The 19567-nt window shown below is 47.8% G+C and overlaps 1 protein-coding gene across 1 annotated transcript in view; it reads right to left on the bottom strand.

The window, feature by feature from the left end:
* The window catches only part of TRERF1 (transcriptional regulating factor 1), a 209505-nt gene that overhangs the window by 53915 nt on the left and 136023 nt on the right, over positions 1-19567 (bottom strand). The window contains 1 exon segment of the mRNA XM_070360746.1: positions 14692-14806. The gene's annotated coding sequence lies outside the window, so the exon portion shown is untranslated.

The following is a 19567-nucleotide window of genomic DNA, read 5'->3' as shown; positions in this document are numbered from 1 at the left end:
CTCCAGGACCCAGCCTGGGCCCCATACCTGGCACTGTGCTAAGCAGGCGTTCGCTCAGTGGAGCCAGACACAAGGCCTCAGCCCCTCTCTCATTTCCCACCACCCCGGAGCCCCTGGACTGAAGTCTGACTCAGTGGCTTGGCTGCCCCTGGCGATGTCTCTTTAGTCCTTGTGCCAAGCGAGGGAGGCCAGCCTTCCTCATCAGAGAAGAGGGCACCCTGACCAGGATCCTACAGCCCACAGGAAGCTGTCAAGGGAGGGGAAGCAAAGGGTGGACAGCCCCGGGGATGGAATAGGGAAGATGCCCTGCGGGAGACAAGCTGACGTGAGCTGTCGCGACCACTTTTGAGACCACTTTTGGGAGGGTCCTGTCCCAAATGACAGCACACGCCAAGACTGAGGAAAAACTGCATGCTTTAAGTTACAGATGCTTCTAGGAATTCCAGTATTACAGAAAAAAGTTGGAAGTGAATATTCACCTGAGAATCCTGCTGTTCATGTTCTGTGTGCAATAGTGGGAGGATCACAGAGCCTGGCTTCCGTCTACCCAACAGGTTCTGAGAGGCCTCAGGAGATCAAGAGGCTGTCCTGCCCTTTGTGAGGTTTGCCCCCTCCTCTGGTAACCTCCATCCCTCCTGGGAAGCTCCCAAGCCTGTCTGGACTCGCTCAAGACCGATGTCCCCTTGGTCACTGGCTCTCATTACCTCACTGCCTCCATTTCTTGCCAAAGTAACTTTCCTTGGGACTACCCTGGTGGTCCAGGGGTTAAGAACCCGCCTTGCAATGAAGGGCATACAGATGTGATCCCTGGTCAGGGAACTATGATCATGGATGCCTCAGGGCAACTAAGCCCGAGCGCCACAACAAGAGAGCTCGCGTGATGAAACGAAGAACTGATGCAGCTGAATAAATAAATAAATAGTACAAAAAAAATAACTTCCCTTGGCTGCTCTAAGATCAGAGGGCCGAAGTGATGCATCCACCAGGGGCCCCAGCAGCTGGAGCAAGAAGGCAGGCATGGGGTTCTCAGAGCCTGGGGGGCCTCAGGGAAAGGGAGGACCAAGCCCTGGGCAAAGATCTGTAGGCCCAGACACATGTCACTCCTCCAGGTCAGTTCTCAGACGAGAACCAGACCAGAACCTTGGGTGTTCTACTTCTCCACCATTGCCAGACTCTAAGTTCTATAGAGGCAGAGCTGCCTTACGAGCTCTGCTTTTACATCTCTCCCTTGCTTCTCCATGATGGCATGAGCAGGGTTTGACCCAAAGCCAACCCACTCAATGTTTAGGGAAAGCAGTCAACAAGCTTGTCAAACTTCCCTTCTCTTTTGCATCCACAGGTCGTCAATTTACGTCACATTGAATTAACTGAGATCTTGTGAGATCTTAGTTTGTGAGATCTTAGTTCCCCAATCAGGGATTGAACCGGGCCCATAGCACTGAAAAGTGCCGAGTCCAAGCCACTGGACCGCCTGGGAGTTCCGTCTCTGTGCATTTCATGTATTAGTTACATGTCTTCAGGTCGGGTGCAGACCCTCTGGGGGCCAACAGCTGGGTTCCCCATGGTGCTCAGAGCAGAGGTGGGTAGGGCAGGGTCTTGGTGAACATTTTCAGAGATGAGTGCAACTCTTTTTTCCAAAGGCTTTCACAGTAGGATTTCTGACAAAGCTGACATCTAGACATCACGTTTCAGGAAATGGGTGAGCAAAGACAGGTCTCTTAAGATCTCCTTGAGTGCCTGTTTAACCCCCTAAGGAGCTGTTTGGGATAGAAATCCCTAGCCTGAACCCCCAGCTGCTCCTGGCCGAGTTGAACCCCTCAACACTTTAGAGGGGACATGGCACCCTCTGCTTGAAAAAGGGAGAAGAAAAAAGCCTATGACCTGAACCTCAAAAGCTTTTCGTCTCAGCAGATGACCCTAACTCCACTTTATAGAGAACAGGTTCTCTATGAACACCTCCACTTTCTGACTCTCACACAAACATCCACCTTCCACCTGCACCCCAACAACTCTCTCTCCACTCATCTTAAACACTGGAAGGGCCTGGATCAGAAACATGGGATCCCAAGAGCTCACCTCCCCCACTTCCAATCGGCTATCAATTCCAGTTGGCTTCTCCTCCATAACATTCCCTGACCACCTTCTTCTCTTATCCCCACTGTCCCAATCCACAGAACAGTCCTTTATAGCTGGCCTCACCCGCTCTAGCCCTACCCCTCTAGCCCACTGTCCACAACACCTCTCTGCTTCAAACCACAGGAGAAGCATCCATAGAGCTTAGCCTAGCAGAGGGCACCCCACGATTTGGCCTCACCTCCTCTTTCAGTGATTTACCCCACCATTCACCCATACACGTCTTGAACCCCCTACGTGGAGCCACACAGAGTCTCCAGAATTTGGTCCCTCTGCCTGAAATCCCCTTTTACCCTTTCTCCTTTTTCTCAACCTATAAGTTCCTGTTGAAACCTATCTTTTATAACGCCTTCCTTGATTCTCAGACATTCAATGAAATGAAGTTTTTACTGAGGGCCCTCTATGTCCCAGGCACAGTGGACACGGTGAGGGGGGTGCAAGACGTGGTGTCAGGGGCTTGCCATCGAGGGATGGGGGAGTGTCAGACAATGACAGATCCAAGTCTGTGACTGTGATGAGGGGTTACAGCAGGGGCTGTGACCTCAGCAGAAGGTCAGGGGAGAATCCTCTGTGTGACTCAGTGATACAGCCACTTGCAGGATGAGAAGGGTGTAACAGGAAAAACAGAGCCTCCCAGACAAAGTCAAGGACAGCACAGGCAAAGGCCCTGTGGCAGGTGGGAACGCGGTGGACACAGGAGCAGAAAGAAGGCCAGAGTGGCCAGAACAGGAGCACAGCAATGAAACTGGACAGGGGCAGGGGCTGGACCACCCCAGGTTCCCAAAGGCTAGGGGTTTTATCTTTACATCCAGAGCAACTGAGGAACAAGCCAAGTGTTTGGAGCAGTGTGTTTCTGTGTGTGTGTGTACAAGCATGTGTCCCTGATCAGATTTCCATTAAGCAAAGGCCACAGGATGGAGGAGAGATCAGCAAACCTTTTCTGTAAAGGGTTGGATAGCATATATTTTAGGCTTCACAGCCAGGAGGCAAAATTGAGGTTATGATATAGACATTTGTATCACAAGAGGAAAAACAGATTTCTACAAACTTCTTGAGGAAAACTCAAAATATAAGAGTAATTGAGTATAATTTTTTATAATGTAGATCTAATGAGAAGAATGGGATTATTTTTTGGAGGGATAACATTTTGTTGAATTGGGTTCAAAGTCAGTGTCCCATATCATCAAATCACCCTATGGACAAAACATTTCTAGCTCGTGGGCTGCACACACAATCGGGCAGTGGCTGGATTGGCCCCAGGGCCATAATCTGTGGACCCCTGGTCAGAACAACGGGCTGCAGGAGGGTGAGTGATGATACGGATGGATGCGGGGGGCACTCAGCTTAGTGATGGTCCGAGCCAGGCAGTTCGGATGTGGGTGGTGATGGAAGGGCATCTGGGGGTGAGCCTGACAGGACTTAGCGATGAGATGGGCACAGGGGTGTGGGAGAAGTGAGTGTCAAGATGACGCCTAGATCTGCATCTAAGACGGAGCACCGCGAAAGCACTTTCATTCCGAGACCTATGACAGGAGCTGTCACAGAGGCAGCTGGACCGAGGGCTCCAAGGTTCAGCGAGGCTGGCGAATCCCCTGACAACAGGGGGGAAGTGAAGACAGAGACAGGAGGAAGGACGGCTGGAGGGCAAGTGAGAAGGCAAGACTCAGGCTGCGCGTCTTGATTACACCACTTAGTGCCCCGGTTCCAGCTGTTTTATCTGCCTCAGCCACCAGACTGGGCCTCCTCTAAGGAGTACCTACTGGGGTCAGCACGATACAGGGCACTGCTGGGAGCTAAGGACACAAGACAGGGAAGAGAGAGGAAGCGGGCACATTTCACTTCTGCAGGCTCATACAGAGAAGAGCCCCCTCCATTCACAATGGAAGCCCACTTCCCACTTCCACCCTCAGAGCCCACCACCTCCCTGGCTAACCTTCCACGGGAGCTGCTTTCTGTAAGGGTCATGGGACCTTGCCTGATCTCTTAAAATCATTCAAGCATGTGCGTGCAAACACAAGCACACACAAATCTCCCACCCACCAACCCTGGCCACATGATTTGTGGTGATGTATTGACAACATGCTCATCAGCTGTCAGTTCAACATGTCTAAATATTATGTTCCATCACCCAGAACATCTTTTTTTTTTTTTTTTTTTAATTAAAAAAAAAGTGGCAGTCCCAGTCACAGCAAGGAGGGGAGAAAGGGAAAAAAGCCATAGGTTAATGAAAATCAATTCTCCTTTCTTCCTCCTTTTCTTTTCTTTCTCTTGCCTTTTTCTAAACAGAAGAGTGACAAGCTTGTGGCTCCGTCTCTCCAACAGCCCTGGGATGAGGAGGTCAGGGCTGACATGGAGACTGACCCGCCCTAGCGGCTGTGGGTGTGTCTGCCTGCGGTCAGTGGAGCTCAGAGCAGACCCGTCCCCTGAGGCAACGGCCACGAACCCTTTGGCCCACGTGGAGTCTCTGGTAAGGACAGTGAGAAGTTCACGGGAGGGCGTGCTTGTCCTCACGGCCAACAGTAGCCTTCTGGAAAGCACTGGACAAAGCACCGACATCCACTATTTTGTTTTGTCCCCACCACAGGCCTGTGAGTTCAGAATTGCTTTCTCCATTTCAGAGATGAGGAAACTCACATGCACGGGATGATGTACCCATGGCTACACACATGCAGCTGGGGGCTAAACCTCCAGCCCTCTGATGCCAGGACGGGGTGTCCTCTGATACCGTGCAGTGCCCTTCGTTCATCTGTCACAGATCAGAGTAGCATGAAGTTACTTGCCCTAGCTGGACCCCTGCAGCGCTCCCCAGTTCTGACGGGTCAAGGAGAGCTGGCTTATACCCTGGTGTAGACACGCCCTGGCCATCAGCTCCAGGCAGCCTTCAACCGTCCAGCATACAGCTATGGAAGTATGAGAAAGAATCTGATGCAACTTATACCCCAAGTTCTTTCTCTTTCTAGGTTTAAAGGGCTAGCTTCAGTTCTCTGAAACCTTTTTTTTTTTAATCATCAGGAACTTTTCTCACTGGAGAGAAACAAAATGGATTATGTGGCAGGCGTTTCCCTTACAGAGGCACCCAAAGCACCAGACTCTGGAGTCAGAAGACCAGAGTTCAAATCATTAACATTCCATGGCAAAGTGAGAACTGGGCAGGCCTATCTAATCTCTTTTTTGAGTTTTTCTGGGGCCTCAGTTTTGACATCTGTCAAAGGGGCGTAACAACACCTCGTTGCTCCAGGTTTTGGGTGAAGGTTAAACAGGAGAAGGCTTGGGACGTGCATGGTGGCCAGGGAGGACTCACAAAGTCTCACCGCCTGGGTGGGGTTTCTGCTGTTTTGTTTTGACTTGGGTACAGTTTAGATCAGGCTCAGTGACTCAGGGATGATTAAATATGTTTAGTTATTTGTTTCCTGGGCAACCTTCAGCCTTCCCTTGTGTTTCAGTGAGCAGCACAGCTCTCAGGGGCAGAAATGGCTAGACGTGGACGCAGCAAGGAAGAGAGAAAAACCACAGCTGTGTGGGCCCCTCTGGTGTGGTGATAGGTAACCTCTCTTCCCCTGACACCCCTCTGAAGCACCACCGCATCGGAGAACATGCACCTTTATCCCCAGGGAAGATCCAGAGTTGCCGTGGAAAGGCTAACGTCCATTTAATATACTGTTCGCCAGGCGGAGGAAGAAGCAGGGGGCGCACAGGCCCACATGACTTGCTCATTGATGAAAGATGCTTCTGGGGCAGGCTGGTCCCTGTGAGAGAGGCCTGCAGATCTCCACAGGTCAGTGCGACTTGGTGGTGCCCGAGGGACTCAGTGTGGCCGTGGGTCAGGCCGAGCTCTCCAGTGAGGCTACCGGTAACTAAGAGGGTATTCTGCTCTCTGGGGTCTGGCTCGCAGGCTGCTCAGGCTCCAGGAGAAGGAAAGAGAGGTAATTCTTGAGAGGCCACCTCAAGCTTAGGGATATTAGAGGTTATCATTAAAGCAAGAAGCTGAAAGGGGTGCCGCCCCAGTTACCCGGAAAGAGACATTTCATTCCCTCTACCGTGCCTAATAAGGAGATAATCTACTTCCTTTCCTGTTTCGAGGGGGGCTCCAGTTCTCAGATTCCAGGAAATTGGCAGTAACTGTGTCCATATCTGATGTTTCCTTACTTGCAGTTACAGCCTCCTGGCCTCTCAAACAACAGCCCCCTTTAAGGGACATGGGACATGCTGTCTGGCAGGGCTGGCCCAGGCAAGCAGGCCTTGGTGCCCACATCTGCCACCTAATGTGATGGGTGAACAAGACCCTTTCTAGTGGAAGCTCTGAGTCCTTCAGAGTCCATGCCAGCCTCCCAGAAGTTAGGGGGAAAAGGAGGCCAACCCTTGAGATTTGGGGAACACTTCTAGACCTGTTGTTTTTCTGTGAGTTTTGAGCTAAACTATGGAAGCTCCAAAGGAGGAAAAGAGTTCCAAAAGATCGCACGTGGCAGGAAGAAGCCAACCTGAGGGAGAAAGAGCGGAGGCCTCTGGTCGTTGGCCAAAGAAGCTCTCAGAACCACACACGACCAACAAGAGCCTCCGCATGACTCGAGTGTGCCCCAAGACATAAACAAGAAGGCATCATGGAAGTGCAGAGGAACAAACCCCGGTTATTTCTATTCCACCGATGACAGCAGCACGGCCTCTCTGTCTCTCCGCTAGTCCTCCTCCTTGTCCCTCCACTCTCCGTCTTCTGGACCGGAACCAAGCCTCCCCCCTCCTCTGGATCATGTGCACACAGATTATCTGCCTCTTCATGGGACACTCACAGGAAATTTAAACATTCTCAGAAGGGGTTCTTCTAAGCCCACTTCCCCTGCCCTCTGCCCCACCCCCCACCCAGCTGCTGTGTATTCAGGAAATGCAAACCCAATATAAAGATAACCCGGGCCAAACAGAAAAGGAGACTGGCCCTGTGACCTTGTTGGGCAAATGACTTCCCCTCCCTGCATCTCAGACTCAGCTTCTGCAGAATGAAGAGGCTGGACCTGACGGGCTGCAAGAAGCTCCCACTGCCTGCAACCAGCAAGGGCTCAGCTGGGGGAACCTTCCAGACCCTGCCTGTCTCGGGGACACCCAGCAACCTTGAGGCAGAATATTGAAGCAGTAGGGTTTTCTACCACTGACACCTGATCCTTAAAACCTCTGGCTCCCTGGGTGGGCGGGGAGCACTGGGAGTCGGGACACCTGGATGCCTGTCTCAATTCTGCTGTATTTCGGAAGAGGAAAGTGAGTGAGTAGGGGGAGGTTATCAGAGCGGACTGAAGCTCCAGCTGGAGTGTTTTAATTTTTTTAAAATAGAATAATCTAGGGACTTCCCTGGTGGTCCCACTGGAGGGGGCATGGGTTTAATCCCTGGTCGGGGAACTAAGATCCCACATAACATGAGGCACAGCCAAAAGAGGAAAGATACAATAACATAAGTATTAAAAATAGAATAATCTATATGACTAGTAAAATAAAGATTATTAAAATAGTTTTAGAACCAAGACCACCCAACAGAGAGGAGAGGATGGTCAGCTTCCACAGAGGCACTTACAGACTCAACCAAGAACGCATTTCCATCGGCTTTTATGAGGCCAAGGCAGCATATGCGTCCTGTGCCTGGGGCGCCTCCTGCCTCTCTACCATAAAAACCTCAGCCCCAGACTCCTCACATACTCCCGTATGTGATGTGTCCCAACTTCCTGGTCTGGAAAGGGTTTCCACATCCACGTCTAGCAAAAACCCTGGTCTGACTGTATGGACTCTGCTGACAAGGAGAAGTCAACCAATGAAGAGTATTTAATCTACCAGTTGAGCTCCCCATGGGCAAGGCCAGTTGGACGGTGTAAGTAATCAATCTTGGCTCACAGCCCTGAATAACTAAAACGGAGGAGGGACAGGAAGCATGAATCATTATCTGGAGAGAGGCTGTTAATAAACTTTGAGGTTTGTAGGCTGGGTGGGGATGGGGTGGGGTTGGTCTGGCCCCTCAGCTAGGTCGAGAACGTCGGTGGACATCTTCCTGGGAGCCAGCCCCGCTCCCGAGTGCAGCAACATCAATGGTTAGGCACCTAGAAACCCCCAAAGTCCTAGATATTGGAGCCATACTCAGAGAAAGAAGACGAGTAGTTGACTCCAAATAATATTTTGATCCTCAGAGACTGAATTGTTAAAGTCACCAATCCCTGTTTTACGAAAGTTAGTTGGTAGCCTTTATAGAGAGGCAAAAGGCAACTGCATATCCATTCAAGACCATCATGGTCACTGGCCATAAGTGACTAAACAGAGGAAACCCAGTGAAACACAGTCAAACATTAATTCCAGGACTTGTCGGGGGCTTGATATGCTGATGGATCTGGCTTTGTAAGAGGGGCCGCAGAGGCCATCTGTGGGGCTGGCAGTACCGCACTGGGTCTCCCTGGTTCCAGAGAATGCCCATCTCTAAACCTCAGTTCACACTACTTTTACATCCACCATGTACAAGGTTCCTTTTCCAGCCACCTCACCCTACCTTTCCCCAGGGGCCAGCTCCAATCTTTTGCCTGGCCTTCCCCAGAAAGCCTTCCCTGCCCAGTCGAGGACACATGGCTGTCCCCCTTGAAAACCGACTCTGAATACCTGGCATTAATCTTTGGAAGGCGTTTTCCCCTTTATGCATTGTTTTGGTCATAAAGTCTTTTAAATGAATAGACTATTTCTCAGAGTAGTTTTTGGGTCTCAAGCAACTTTGTGCATTTTTCATAACATTTGCCCACGGTACAAACCCCAGAGTTACTACAAATAGCAGGTGCTAAAACACGGTTGCTTGATAGATACCGAATCAGGAAGTGACACAAATCTAAGCGTAATATAAAGTCACTGACTTATGAAAAGGGAGTGTGAAATAATAAGTAGTAAGCTGTAAGGTTGGACATAAAAGGAACAGTGAAGACTACCCATCCTGCCCCTCTGGACAGGTGTCTAACAGAGTGGGTGTGCCATCCACCACCTGAGGGACTGGGGCTCCACAAGGGAAAAATTCCCAGCAAGTGGTGTCACGAGACTCCAGCCCCCTCATGGTTCCATGACAGAGAAAACAACTTGGAGGGAGGGCCAAGATGCTGAGGTGTTCCGTCTCTAGAAATGACCATTTCTAGAACCCATGGTTTACAGCTGATGCAAATACTGGCCAGACCGATGTGCTTTGTTTTCCCTCAGATTATTATTATTTTTTTAAAAAAAACATACCCCAGTGAGGCTGGGAATCCTACACTGACCCTAGATTTCTGCCTCCATTTCCATCCCATTTCATAAACCAACTCTGCCAACATGAGTGCATCACTGAACAAAAGAGTGAGCCCTGAAGGGGACTCTTCTCAGTCACAAGGATACTGACTACCATGGACTGAGTGCCTGTGACATACTGTAAGCTCTTGTTACGAGCTCTGCATACACACGTCATCTCATTCAGTCCTTGAACCGCTCTGTCTGTGGTCCCCACGTTGCAGATGGAGAAACTGAAGCGCTGAGCAGTGAAGCTAGGGCGTGGCAGAGCTGGGTTCAAGCCCATGAAGTCTAAGCACCCTGCTCTACGGTCTCCCCTCTGCTGAAAGGCACACAAAGAGAAGACAGGAAAACCGAGAGCAGGAAGGATGGGGCTGGGGGTGTGGAAGAGAGGCCCAAGGGAGGGAAGACCCCAGGAGAGAGAGCACGCGGAGGAGAGGAAGCCGGGGTCTGGGCAAGGTGCACGCGGGATCTGGCTGTGGGTCTAGGAGGCCTTTGCCAAGTGGGAACGAGGCAGGAAGGCTGCTGGTGGCCACAGGAGAAACACGCCACCAAAAATGCAGAAGCCATTTCCTCTCTCGAGGAAGATAAACAATAGATTCATAAACAAATTTTACAAAGCTGCTCAGCTATTTAAAGCATTCTGGTACGAACTTGTATCCTTTGAGAGCATAAAGCTAATCCTGACAAATGGTCAACAGTTATTTTGGGGAGAGAAAAGGTAGGAAAGCGGGGTGGGGAGGGATGTACTCCTTCTGAGTCCCTCACCAGCTACATGTGTGCCTGCAGCCAGTTACATGTCCTTTCTGAGCCTCCTGTGAACAAGGAATAGCAATTCTTGCCCCACAGGCTATAGTGGAGAAGAAAGAAGATAGACCTTCCGGCAATATGGCCCACCAGATACCCTACTTGACATTCCCAACTGAAACAACTAACGTACTATTTAAAATTTAAAATATAAAAATTGTAAACACACTACAGAACTGGTAAAAATGGAAGGATTCTTCAAAGACCAAAACCAAAAGCAGGAACCTTGGGATGTAAGAGAACACCAAAGCTGGCTTTTGCCCTATGGGTTCCTGCCACAGCCTATGGATTCTAAGTTTCCCATGAGAACTGCACATGGCTCAGGAAACAGGAGAAATATCTCAGTTCCTACATAAAACTGGGACTCCAAAAGGCTCCCACTTCCAGTGAATAAGAAAAAGACCCACAACCCAAAAGGAGACCACAAGGAAACCTGACCTTGGGCTGGGTAGAAATGTGAACTCATAAGCTGGACCTCACACAGCTTTGCAGTCTGAATTCAAGCCCTGGGTAGAAAATGAATTTAAAGTGATTTTTTATTTGGGAGTGCCCCGAGACAACCAGCAGACGTTAATGCAAAACCTCTCTGGAAAAATCGACTTCAACCCATCCATCAAATACTTCTCAAAGGTAAATATCTAAGGAAAATGAAGAGCTCAGAGAAACTAACAACAGCAAGGAAACAAGGCACTATGAGGAAACTAACACACAAGGAAACAGGGCCAGCAGAGGCAACAGACAGCAGAACCAGACCCACAAGGAGCTCAGATTCTGCAACAACCAGACATGAAATTCTACAATGTCTAAATAGGAACTTCAGTGTAGCAAAGAAAGAAAGAAGTTTGTGAATATAAGCAAGGAGTGAGAGGTCATAAACTCACCAAGCAGATTTAACAAGAATGGACCTGGTGACTTCCCTGGTGGTCCACTGGTTAAGAAGCTGCCTTCCAATGCAGGGGACATGAGTTTGACCCCTGGTCAGGGAATGAAGATCCCACATGCTTTAGGACAACTAAGCCCCTGAGCCACAACTACTGAACCTGTGCACCACACTAGAGGGAAGCCCATGGGCCACAATGGAGACCTGATACTGCCAAATAAACACTTAAAAAATAACGGACGAGAACGAATAGCAATGATAAATAAAGAAGATGAATGGAAACATTTCAATGTATGGATTAAAGAGCATTTGAGATACAGAATAAATTAAATGGAAGACACGTTTGAAGACATTATTCAAAGTTCAGCACAGAGGGACAAAGAGGTAAACAGCATGGAACAGAGGCTGAGAGATACAGAGAACAGAATGAGAAAGTCCACCATATGCCTACCTGGAGTTCCAAACAGAAGTATCAGAGAGAATGGAAAAGAGGCAGTAGTCAAAGAATGAAGAGTGAGAATTTTCCAGAATTGTTGAAAGTCATCCATCTTTAGCATTAGGAATCCCAAAAAAACCCAGAATAAAGACAGAGAAACTGACACCTAATTACATAAGAAGGAAGTAGCAGAACACCAAAGGGAACAGCAGCATCTTTAACGTTAACTAGAGAGAAATGCTGGAGAAGGCAATGGCACCCCACTCCATTACTCTTGCCTGGAAAATCCCATGGACGGATGAGCCTGGTAGGCTGCAGTCCATGGGGTGGCTCAGAGTCGGACACGACTGAGTGACTTCACTTTCACTTTTCACTTTCATGCATTGGAGGAGGAAATGGCAACTCACTCCAGTGTTCTTGCCTGGAGAATCCCAGGGATGGGGGAGCCTGGTGGGCTGTTGTCTATGGGGTCGCACAGAGTCGGACACGACTGAAGCAACTTAGCAGCAGCAGCAGAAGCAGAGAGAAATGCCAGGCCACTTATAAAGCAAAAGTAAAGAGACTGACAGCCAACTTCTCAGTAACGCTGAGAGCCAGAGGCAGTGGAATAATGGTTTCAGTGACAGAAGAGAATATATTCCACTAAAGTTCCCTCTCAAAACTGAGAGCAAAATAAAGACAGGTTCAAGTCAACAAAAACCAAGCCAAAATAAAACAAAAACAACTTGAAAGCTTACCACCATAGATTCTCACTAAAAGATAATTCAAATGGATTTATTTTAGGCAGAAGGAAAATGATCTCAGGAAAGAATGGTGAGAAAAGAATATGAATAAATCTATACAAACACGTATTGTATAAAATAATGATGTCTAACTTGTAGGGGAAAAAATAGAATAGAAGGAAAACACAGGGTAACAATTGTACATAAGTCGGAAGAAGCGGTGGTTAGAATTAAACCAGTTTATGATTCTTGAATTTTGGGGCAGGAAGGTAAAGACATTGTTTCATTTTATACTTTGTTTTGCTAAGTATGCCTATTAAAATAGATGGGATAAACATTGAAAGAACAGACACAGAGCACATAACTTCTACATAGGAAGACAGAAAATGGAATGAGGAAGGAAAAAATCTCAATCAAAAAGAAACAGTAGAAAAAACTGAAAGTATATAAAGATGGTGGAAATGAATCTCTATTCATCAGTTAGATATACCTGTTCTAAGTATCTATGTGTCAAATAGCACTGCCCTAAAATATACAAAGCAAATTTTTTTGCAGTACAAGGAAAAATGGACAAATCCAACAGGAGATTTTTAACAGGTCTCTCAATAATTGAAAGGCAGATAAAAACAGAAAAGGACATAATATACATAATTTGAATAGCACAGTGAACTATATTATTTTAATGATCATATATAGAAAACTACTAAATATGTAATAATTGGAGAGTACACACTTTTTCAAGCACTCACGAAACATTTAAGAAAAAATTTGAAAACATAAAATATTTAAAAAGAGCATACAGAAATGGTTCAGTGCTTATTTCAAAATCTTTCCAAGGATCTATATCTGTTTTGTCTTAAAAAGACAAAGGCCCTGTCTTTTTTGTTCACTGATGTAACATAGATAGCATACTAAAAAGCAGAGACACGACTTTGCCAACAAAGGTCCATCTAGTCAAGGCTATGGTTTTCCAGCGGTCATGTATGGATGTGAGAGTTGGACTGTGAAGAAAGCTGAGTGCTGAAGAATTGATGCTTTTGAACTGTGGTGTTGGAGAAGACTCTTGAGAGTCCCTTGGACTGCAAGGAGATCCAACCAGTCCATCCTAAAGGAGATCAGTCCTGGGTGTTCTTTGGAAGGACTGATGCTGAGGCTGAAACTCCAGTATTTGGCCACCTCATGCGAAGAGTTGACTCATTGGAAAAGACTCTGATGCTGGGAGGGATTGGGGGCAGGAGGAGAAGGGGATGACAGAGGATGAGATGGCTGGATGGCATCACCAACTCAATGGACGTGAGTTTGAGTGAACTCCAGGAGTTGGTGATGGACAGGGAGGCCTGGTGTGCTGCGATTCATGGGGTTGCAAAGAGTCAGACACGACTGAGCGACTGAACTGAACTGATGTATCTCCAGGGTCTAGTACAGTGACTGTCACAAAGGGGGAACTTAGTATGTCCTGAAGAATGAATGGTGAATGGAGCCTGTGTTGAGGAAGGTACAGGTCAGGTGGGCAACTGGCAGGACCAAACTGGAGGTGATTAAGACCCTTCCAACATGGCGGGGACAAGAGAACAAGGTGAGTGGCACCAGTCTCCACAGAGAATTTTCTCTTCAAGAAAAGCAGAGTCATGACAGTCATCATCAAATTCAAAGACGGTCATGTGGAAGAGTCTTTGAAAGCCCAGTCTTTGTGGCTCCATGTGGCAGAGCAGAGGAGAAAAGACAGAAACTGCAGAGAGGAAGTATTTGTACCAATATTAGCAGGAATTTTCTAACAATTCACTGTTCAACACTGGCCAAGAATTGGCCTGGTTGATCCTTCTAAGGCCCCTTACAACCCTGCGTGGGAAAGGAGACTCTGTCTAGGGCATTCTGTGAGTCCCAGGCCATCCACCCAGTTCTATCCTATTCCAGAGATTCCTTCACCCCCAGAGTCCTGGATGCTGTTGTTGTTTGGTCACTCAGTCATATCCCACTCCTATGATTTCATAGGCTGTAGCCGCCAGGCGCCTCCGTCCATGGCGTTTCCTAGGCAAGAATACTAGAGTGGGTTGCCACGCTTCCCTCCAGGGGATCTTCCTGACCCAGGGATCGAACTTGAGTCTCCTCTATTAGCAGGCAGATTCTTTACCACGGAGCCACCAGGGAAGCCCAATATACCTGATCCCTAAAAGACCTGTCCAAGGTCCCAGATTCAGCAGGTGGTGGAGGAATAATGACAGCTTCAGTCCCCAGAAACTCAATCCCCTGTCCTTTCTGCTTCATCACTGGCTTCTCCATTAACCGAAACAAAGACATTTTGCCCCATTAGACTGACATGCACCTTTTCAGTCTACCCGTATCCCAGTAAACACTCTTTTTCCAGTACATGGCAAATGATTATAAAATCATAGCAAATTAGTTCAAGTGAAAAATGCCCACACCTTCCAGGAGAAGGGGAACGAGCTTACCTTGACTTCTGCAGCAGCTGGTTGAGATGGGGGCCTGGCTCTGGGGGCTTCTCCTGCGGCCGGCCAGTCATGCTGCTCTCATGCTGCTGGGCAGGTGGGGAGAGGAGGCCTGGTTCTGTGGGAAAAAGAGAAGAGAAAGCCACTCCATCGCTTGTTCCCAGCTCTCCATCACCAGCGTGCCGAGGACACTATCCAGATGCCAAGGGAGCTCACCCACTTTCATGTCACTAGGGAGCAGACGTGCACGGGATGGATGTTTCCCACGCCCTCCAGTGTGCCAGGCAGGGATCTAAGGAACGAGGCTACAAAGATGAATTAGACGCAGTCCCCGCTCTCAAGCAACAACAGCTTAGCAAGACAGAGAGAGACGTACACGCGTTTCATTACAAGATAATTTGGTAAGTGCTGCGATTTCCCCAAATTCATTCAACAGCCTACCTGTCCCACAGGGAGCAGAGACAACTTACAAGCGCTACAGTACAGGGCTTCTCAAAGCTATTTGCGATGAAGGACCAGTTCTTTGTTTCAATTTCCGATCCATCACAGATGAATACTTTTATAAAATATAAGATAAAGGAAGGGGTAGAAAAATGAAGTGACAAAGATATTCACACAAAGTACAAGCCTTCTTCTAATGATTCAACAGCTTACTTGGTCAAATTGGCATGGAAGCATCTCAGGGCTTACTCTCAATTTCTGTACTGATCTGGTCAACAGTTTGCAGACTAGCACCATTCCACACACCATGGCTGAGAAACACCACTATAGGAAAACGTTTACACAATCTGCGACTTTCCTAAGATGGCTGGCTGAGTTCTTGGTTGAGACAGAGTGGCTAAAAACAAAAAGATGTCAAACTCACCCTCTAGACTACAGTTCAGATTGCTCAGAGAGTCTCTCTCCAACAAGCAAGAGATATGGCATAGATGTTGGCAAAGTGTGGCGTTGGGGTGTTTGTTCAGAGGTGGTGGCACCAACTCACTGGGTTCATGGGAACCTAGTCAGAAGTTGTGCCTGGAGCCCTGTCCTGCTCTGCCTTGAACTTTTAAGCGTAACTATGGCAACCCCAGCCGAAGCGACCGCCCAGAATGGGAAGAACAAAGTGTCATCTATTAAAATGGACTGAGACGTTTCAGAAAATAAATCATTTCCAAAATGTCAAGAGGGCTGCTGCTGCTCATTCCTACTATTTAACGCTATAAAAATGATTTTTTTTTAAATCGAGAAATCTTTTGTCTGTGACAGCCAGCTCCCAAAAAAGCCTTTAAATGCCTATTGCCTTAATACTTGAGGGAGAGATTACAAGTCATTTTCCCCCATTTGAATGCTTAAGAGAAAGTGCTCATTCCTCTAAACTTGCAGCTTTTAAGTAGTTCTTATTTTAAACTTTAGAAGAAGATATCTCTGCAGAAGAAAAACTTCCCTTTTCAAAGTCTTTTTTTTTTTTTAATGCATATACATATACGCTCTCACTCCCTGCTTCAAATGCTAAATCATCTGCAATTTGGGAGTTTGTTGCTCATGAAATTCTAGCGATAAGCACATCATAAACATTCCTATAGCAAGAGAATGCTTTTGAAGTGACGTCTGTGATGCTATAAAGATCGTCTATCATTATCTCTGAACGTTGGCGAAGAGAAGGTTATGGGAATAACTATTTATGTATAAATAAGTCAACAGAGTAACTGGCAACTTCCACAGCAGACCTTACCAAGAAGCTAAACCAGAGCATGAGCCGGGAAGCAGGGATGGACCCCCGTCAGGTTCCATGAAGAAGTGTGCCATCCTCACTCTCAACATGGGAAAATAACTCTCCAAGCTCCCCGACAGGAGCAGAAGCCCTTGGATCCAGTCTCAAAGGCGAGATTAGCTTAAACAACCACACCACCAGCTTTTATATATCAGGTGCTGGGTTACATTCTAATGATCCCAAAATGCATTCTTCTTGAAAGAGACACAAGGGAGATATATAAACAGGCGATCCCAATCTCCCTTGCCTGTAAGACAAGTATATTGGCTGGAATTAAGGGAAAGGAAATGAAGTTAACTAGCTCCGTCCATCAATCCAACCATCCAGTGGTCCATCCATTGCTGACTGAGTGGCTGGCACAGAGCAGGCAAGTACAAAGCACTAGGCATACAACAGCTGAGACTGATGTCATCCCTGGCTTCATGGAACTTCTCCTCTACTGGGGAAACCAACATCAAAACATCAGAAAGAACTATAATAGCAGTGTGCTCTGAAGAAAGCATGATGACTGTCGTAACAGTATATATCAGAGGCAGACCTAGCACGGGAAAGGGTCAGTGGTGCATTTGCAAAGAACTAATCTTTAATCTGAGCCCTAAGAATAAATTAGTGAAGCAAAATAGGGAAAGCAGGAGGGAAAAGATAGAAAGAAAAGGTGCTGTAGGCAGGATGAACAGCCTGTGCCAAGACCCTGTGACAGAAAGAGCGTGGAATGTTTTAGCTATGAAAAGAGGCTCTCAATAGGGATCAAATCGGTTCTTGACCTCACTCCACGCTTCCACTGCTGTGGTTTTCAGGGCATGCATTACAGATGTGCAGGTTTTTCCAAAAGTGCCCAAGAAGTTACCTAGAGCAAGCCAGGAAAGAAAGATAGATGTGTGTCTGCTAATTTTCCTTCTTCCTAAACTGGCACAGGGCATCCAACACAGGGGCCACCATGCCCACCCTCTCAACTTACAGCAAGTTTTGGGATTCACCTATTTTTCTCTTCAACAGTGGTAACTGGGCCAAATCCAATTTGACCACTGGTGAAAATTAGCTGGTCAGTGCTGGCATAGGCAGATAGTGGGTGTGGGTTTGGGGATGTGAATGAGCATTCAAAGCCGCATGGTCAATGCTACTTTACGGAAGGTCACTTTCATGCAGAGAGCATGAGCTTTGGGGCCAAGCAGTTCAATTCAGTTGCTCGGTAGTGTCCGACTCTTTGTGACCCCATGGAATGTAGTTTGTGGAATTCTCCAGGTCAGAGTACTGGAGTGGGTAGCCTTTCCCTTCTCCAGGGGATATTCCCAGTCCAGGGATCGAACCCAGGTCTCCTGCATTGCAGGCAGATTCTTTACCAGCTGAGCCACCAAGGAAGCCCAAGAATACTGGAGTGGGTAGCCTATCCCTTCTCCAGCGGATCTTCCTTGACCCAAGAATCAAACCGGGGTCTTCTGCATTGCAGGCAGATTCTTTACCAGCTGAGCTATCAGGGAAGCCTGGGGCCAACCAGACCTGTGTTCAACTCTGGCCCCGCCCCTCACTGGCTTGAACCTTCCACAAAATGGAGTTAGCAGTGCCTTCTTTGCTGGGAGATCAGCAAGAGCGTGGGTCTCTGACTGAGCACATTTCCCAGTTCCCACCCGGCCGTGGATAAGTGGCAGCATTACTATCACACACCAGTCAGTGAAGACAGTTCAGCTCCTCTCTCAGCATAGAAATCAGCAGGAAGCCATGACACTATTTCCCAGGTGGTACGGGGGCTAAAAAGCAGAGACATCGTTTTGCCAACAAAGGACTGTATAGTCAAAGCTATGGTTTTTCCAGTAGTCATGTATGGATGTGAGTAGTAGCAGATCAATCCCAGTCATGTCCGACTCTTTGTGACCCCATGGACTGCAGCACACCAGGCTTCCCTGTCCATCACCAACTCCCAGAGCTTGCTGCAGCTCATGTCCATCGAGCCGGTGATACCATCCAACCATCTTATCCTCTGTCATCCACTTCTCCCCCTGCCTTCAATCTTTCCCAGCATTGGGGTCTTTTCCAATGAGTTACTTCCTCATGTCAGGTGGCCAAAGTACTGGAGCTTCAGCTTTAGCATCAGTCCTTCCAATGAATATTCAGGACTGATTTCCTTTAGAATTGTCTGGTTTGATCTCCTTGCAGTTCAAGGGACGCTCAAGTTTTTTCCAACACCACAGTTCAAAAGCATCAGTTCTTCGGTGCTCAGCTTTCTTTATGGTCCAACTCTCACATCCATACATGACTACAGGAAAACCCATAGCTTTGACTATATGGACCTTTGTCAACAAAGTAATGTCTCTGCTTTTTAATATGCTGTCTAGGTTGGTCATAGCTTTTCTTCCAAAAAGCAAGCATCTTTTAATTTCATGGCTGCAGTCCCCATCTACAGTGATTTTGGAGTTGGGCCTTAAAGAAGACTGAGCACCAGAGAATTGATGCTTTCAAATCGTGGTACTGGAGAAGACACTTGGGAGTCCCTTGGACTGCAAAGAGATCAAACCAGTTAATCCTAAAGCAAATCAACTCTGAATATTCATAGAAGGATTGTTGCTAAAATTGAAGCTCCAATACCTTGGCCACCTGATGTGAAGAGCTGACTCACTGGAAAAGATTCTGATGCTGGGAAAGACTGAAGGCAAAGGAAAAGAGGGTGGCAGAGGACGAGACGGTTAGCTAGCATCACCAACTCAATGGACGTGAATCTGAGCAAACTCTGGAAGATACTGAAGGACAGGGAAAGCTGGTACACTGCAGTCTAGGGCGTCACAGAGACTCAGACACACGACTTAGCGACTCAACAACAGTAACAACAATGGGGGCTTCAGGGCAGCTTTGCAAGAGCGCAGGGTTCCCAGTGACTCAGTTTCCTGTGCCCTCTGGGTTCCCTACCGCTATGCTCAGAGTTCCCAGAGGGCAGTCCCACCACACCAGGGCTGACTGTCACTGAGTCACGCTTGTCAGTCCCAGGTCCACCTTCTCTGAATGGGACTTACAGAGGGCTCCACCCAAGGGGCTGAGGGCTGGCAGCCAATGGACTCAGATTCCAGTTCCAGCTCCACCACTCATGGCTGGGGTTCCCTCTGGCAAGCAGCCGAGTTCCAGAAGGTAGAGGAGATG

Source organism: Bos mutus, chromosome 23 (assembly GCF_027580195.1).
Source record: "Bos mutus isolate GX-2022 chromosome 23, NWIPB_WYAK_1.1, whole genome shotgun sequence".
Classification (NCBI taxonomy): Eukaryota; Metazoa; Chordata; class Mammalia; order Artiodactyla; family Bovidae; genus Bos; species Bos mutus.
The sequence above is the reverse complement of the archived record's forward strand: the minus strand, read 5'-3'. Positions and strand labels throughout refer to the sequence as shown.